Consider the following 5712-nt stretch of genomic DNA (forward strand, 5'->3'; position numbering starts at 1 on the left):
TCAGAAAGATCCCTCGGTTTTATTAAACAGCATCTTCAAAGATTCAGCAGAGACAGACTTGCTTCTGTGAGCTTTTTAACATGTAAGTGACATTTCTCTGCGTTTAAATATGGATTTGTTAGGCTGAGCTTGCAATCAGAATGCAAAAAAAAAAAAAAAAAGAGACCATTGTTAGAACCTGAAACCAAAGAGAAATAGATCCTCCTTTAGTTTCGCTCTTGAAATAGGAAGTCGAGGGAAAGCCAGAATCAGAGAAATCAAATTAAATTTAAAATTCCTGTGAGCTCTCAGAATGCAAGATCAGGATAAACATTTCGTCCCGAACAACTAAACCAAACAAAGGAAGACACTGCTTAGTGAGATTTTGTGGCGGATAAGTGGGGCTGTGTATTTGTGTAGGACTTCATGACCTCAGAGGTATTTAGGCAAGCCAGCCCCCCTGTTCCCCACACTTCTCATTTGGATGGGGCAAGAATGATTATGGCCATTTTGCAGATGGGGAAGTAGGCTCAGTAAGCGGGCATGAGCCAAGGCAGACCCAGGTCAAAACGAAGGTTTTCTGATATTTGTTGCAAGTCAGTAGCAGACTTGCCAACGTTTTATGATGACTTACAGGTCATTAAGTACATATGGGGATGTAGACAAAACAGAAGAGGGGAAGCCTATGTCATCCCATCAGTGAGCAATTCCCAATTGTCTTCCATCTTCCCCTTCCGAAGAACCAGCCGGACCACTGCATTTTGAGAGCCAACCCTCCCACTTCATGCTCAATACTCCTTTTGCTATGTCTGCAATCCTAATTTGGCTTTGGGCTCCTCTTTGTACTTACCAGCCCTCCCTATCATCAGTAGAATAATATTCTCCTGCCCATTAAGAGACAGAGCAAATCCTTAGGGAATTTTGGAGGGGCCTTGGCATTTGGAGAGCCACAGTTGCTGGTGCCAAGATGTTTTGGCTTTTGCAAGGCAGCTGAGCTTCTGGGGGGCCACAGAGAGATTCAACAAGACACATGGCTGGAAACCCAAAGCTACTCTTCCTGGACATAGATAAATATTTTTAAGTACCTGCTTTGCAAGAATGTTGTGGGGAAACCAAACTAAATCAAACAGAGGCTACCTATTTTTAAGTGTTTTTCATGAGTCAAATAAGATCATGTGATTCTTGCAATTTTGCCACATGACACCCTCTATCCAACCACCCAACCCTGCAACCCTCATTGGTCAAATACTGAGTACCTATTTTATGTAAAAATCTCTCCTACTGTGGAGTTTACTTATGGATAGAGCTAAGAAGTAACAAACAAGTTTAAAATACATTTTCAGGTGTCGAAAGGGACTACAGAGTAGTGTAAAGGAGGGTAAGGGGAGACACAGTGGAGAGAGAATCTATTTCAGAAAGTTACGATCAGTGAAGGCATTTCTGAGGAGGTGGCATTTGAGCATTGACCTGAGTAAGCTACATAAAGAGGAAAGAACATTCTAGGAAGAGGGGACAATGAGGTGGAGAGTATTTTAGGGGTACATGACCATCACCTGTTAGAAACAAGATGACGACAAGTGAAAGAGCTGCCTGGGACCTCTGACCTGAGGAAAAACATGCAGGAATGGATGTCCCCAACTGCCACTGACCAGCCTCATGATTTGGTGCAAATTACTTCTCCCTGAAATTGTTTTGCCATCTTGGAAGTAAAGGGATAATAAGAAATTTGGTGTCACTTTGACTAAAAATCCTGCTTCCATGTGAAGTTTGCCCCAAAGACTTGATAATCTTTCTTCTCTTCCATTTCCCCCAACCCTTTTTGCCCTTCAGATGAGAAAGCAATGGTGAGTCCTCTTTGGATTCCAATCATGGGTTCCAGTGGAAGTTTCAGAGAATCCCGGTGTAAGGAGGGATGTGGGTATATCATGCATTCTTAATGAAGTATCCTTAGCACAGATGGAAAATCGCTCTTCAGAATAAAAGCCAGAACATGGTGCAACAATGGGGAAAAGTCCTAAAAAGGATCTTAATGTAGTAAATGAATGGTAATTATTCTGAAGAAGCCCATTCTCGTGGTGAGATAGTTCTGCTGGCAACCTCATGTCCATTTGCCATTGAGATCTCATCTTGGAAAGAAGATTGATATTAACTCTTCAAGCCGGAATGTTTAGGAGAGAATGCTTGTGTTCCTGCTGTACAAATATATGGAAGTTCTGGGTATGAAATGTTGGGACTTCACGAGTTGTTCCAGAAAAAAATGTGGTTTCTATATCTTCCTTCGAAAAGGAAGACAAGATGAATTTGTGAGTTACATAGAAATACATTACTATATCTATTAAATCAATTAAATAAAACATTGCTTTATTTCCTTTCAGTGTTTTGGGATTTGTCCTAAATTTGTCAGTTGCCAGAGAGCTTAAAATGTGGAACATTTGTGGTCAGCTGAGTGCAAGGTGATAAAAGCACTCTTGTTGAAGGAAGACCACGAATCTTAGGGTGAGAAGACAGAAGTCTTCATTTACCAGCTGCATGACCTTAGACAAGTTACTAGGCTTGTCTGAACTTTGATTTCATAGTCTCTAAATTAGGGGTATCACACCTGTCTTATTTACTTCAAAGAGTGAGAAACAAATAAAAATGGCAGATAAGAATACATTTCTCTGTAAATAGCAAAGCACTGTGCAAATAGGAAGCAGGAAAAGAGGAGAAAGAGGAGAAAGAACTAGAAGGGGAGGTGGGAAAGAATTTGACTCACTCACTTTAATCTTAGTTATAGTAGGGGTCTGGCTGGAGGATTTGAGCAGTGGTGGGTGGTATCCTGAGCCAGTATTGTCTCTTTAGCATGCCCAGGACAATTTCCAGAGCTGCACATGTCTCTTGAATTTATTTATGGTCCTTTGTATCTCCATTTTTTAAGGGACAGATAATCCTTAGAAGGTACCATAATATATTAATATTACTTATCCTTCAAACCTTACAGGGTCCCCATTGCCTACAGAATAAAGGCCAGATTTCTCCAGAATTTTAGGGCTGCCATGGTTTGTCATTAATCTCCTTGACTAACATGATTTTGCTTTTTCTGATCCTTCTTAAAGCCATGGGATTCACTCCAATTCACCTAAACGCAGGAGAGATGGTAAGAGCGGACTGGTGACAGGTCTGGACTCTGAAATATTCCCACAGGCAGGGAGGAAGGGCTGACCCCAGTCTGCCTTAGAAATGGGGTGCAAGCTGGGAAGTGAGCAATGGAAGACAGGGAAAGGTATGCAAAGTACAGTGCAGCTACGGGATCTCATTCTTGAGATTCTCTCAACCACTCTAGGAGAGAGGCACTGGTTTTTCTAGCATAGTGTTAAAGAACCGAAGTTCAGAGCATTGAAATGGCTTTATCAAGCTCCTAGAATCCTGATCCTCAGCTCAGACACTGCACGATGTGCTCTGTTGGCCACATGCAGCTAGTGGTCAGACGGCGGTGTCTTTGAGTCAGGCTGAGGACAACAGCCCCCCACCCCCGGCAGGGTTTGGGGTACAATGCAGAGTTGTGTGTAGTGGAGGCTTGATCCCGCAGCAATGCGATGTTTATGGAAGGTCAGTCTGGAAGTAGCCAGGAACTGATTCATAATGACAGCAATGGGACAGCCAAGAAGAGGCAGATGCAAGAAATGTATGGAAGAAGCAATTTCACGCAATGAAATTGTCAAAGGTGAAAGAGAAGCCAAGGTGGTGTGAATGCCCTAGAAATTCCATGTGCAGGACCAAGAATGTAGAGCGAGACCCAATGGGACATAATGAAGAACACTATAGGCACAAGGGTATGTGCTTGTGGGTTTTATGTCACGGATGAGGTTCGGGTTACCCAGAAATTTAGTTTTTTTCCAGAGATCACAGTGCTCCCTAATCCTGGGATCAAGATTTGCCTCTGAGAATTAAAATCATCATATCTATGTACAATGGGTAGAGTAGCTGTCTGTGGGCACAAACCCAGCAAACCATAAATGTGCATTGGAGCTGGGGCATGGTTCAAACCCAAATCAAGGAATCAGCAATAATGTCTGAGAATTAGGGCTGGAATGAAATTAACATTTAGGGAGTGGGTTCCTTGTGGCCTTTGTAATGTTTATCAGGAAAAAACTTTCGTGATTAGCTGACAGGTGAGCAGGCCAAGACACAGAACTGGGAAGTCAGCCAGCTAGACCTGGTGGTGCCCGTAAGAACTGTCCCATCAAAAGCACTCCTTGGCCAAGAACTTTTCTTGGTGGTGACACAGGTGTGAGGCTGTCCTGGCCAGATGTCAGAACCACCCCCTCACTGCCTGCACCCCACGGCCACGCTCACCTAGCAACCTTTGAGCTTCAGTGACTTTCTTGGTCTAGCTGCCCATGGAGAGTAAATATTTTGGTCAACATGAGGATTTTGTCACTGTCAGGTCAATTTTTTTTTTTTTTTATTTATATTATTTGAGAGAGAGAGAGAGAGAGAGAGAGAGAAACAGCATGACAGGGGAGAGGGTCAGAGGGAGAAGCAGGCTCCCCGCCGAGCCGGGAGCCCGATGCGGGACTCGATCCCAGGACTCCGGGACCATGACCTGAGCCGAAGGCAGTCGCTTAACCAACTGAGCCACCCAGGCGCCCTGTCAGGTCAGTTTTTCACTGAAACTGATTCAATTAACATTTTGGTAGCTATACATCTAGCTTTTTGAGCTTGGTTAGTAGGAGTCCAGATATAAGCGATGAGTTGTCTCCTCTAGCCTGATAGAGTTTGTGAGTTTGCAAGGTGAATGGCAGTTTCTGGTCTTGGACCATGATGTATTCAGCTGCTTCTAGAAATATTCCTCTGTAGCCACATGCTTTTCTCTCACATAACACTCCACTATCTTTCGCCTGCTAGGGCTGGTTCACCTTGTGTGAGTTCCTTATGGCCAGATCCAGGTCATGTATGTTTCAACTCTGCCTTTGAGACAGGAAGCACTTTGCAAAGGCAGAACGAATGAATCAACACTTGCTGACTTTTTAGTCTATGGGGGTTCTAATTTTGGTGACTTATTTTTCTGTGAAGTATTTTTTCTAAAGCTTTGCTTCCACCAAAAGAAGCCTTGATACGAGCAAGAGTTTTTATAAATGTTTCACTGTGCCCAAGCCACACTGCCTTTTATTAATGACACTTCCAAGCTCTGTTATTGTGTTCAAATTGGCAAAGGGGAGTTCTGTGCTAGCAGAATGTAATTCAAGAACCAATAAAAGTTGATTACATACATATGAAACGTATGGACTCTGGGTAGGAGTCTTGGATAGATTACAAAGCGGGTGTCATGTTTCATCTTCTGCATGGGGTTTTATGGGAGGCCCACATGAAGCCACAAACATCCACATCGTCCCTTTCACTAAACATCATGTAAACAGAATCATGTTCTTATTCAAAAATACATCTGCAAGATCACAGTTCAGAAAGAGGTCCAGATTTCGTATCAACTTTAGCTCTAAACTAGAGAATCTTACAAGAAACTCAGTCATTAATTAAGAGGCACAATAGGTCATCTTTAACTATGAACGATTAAAATAAAATAGACTGTTTGTTCCCTGATTGGAGATGTGGCAGCTGGAGGTACATGATCTTATGTAATGAAGAGCTTTTTTTACTTTAAAATACATGCAAAAATAAAGCCATGTTTCCTTCTTCCCACCACCCCTGAATTATAACATCTACTGATAAGTATTATTGAGAAGTTTGTTTTTG

The sequence above is a fragment of the Phoca vitulina genome, unplaced genomic scaffold, assembly GCF_004348235.1.
Source record: "Phoca vitulina isolate PV1807 unplaced genomic scaffold, GSC_HSeal_1.0 scaffold7, whole genome shotgun sequence".
Taxonomy (NCBI): Eukaryota; Metazoa; Chordata; class Mammalia; order Carnivora; family Phocidae; genus Phoca; species Phoca vitulina.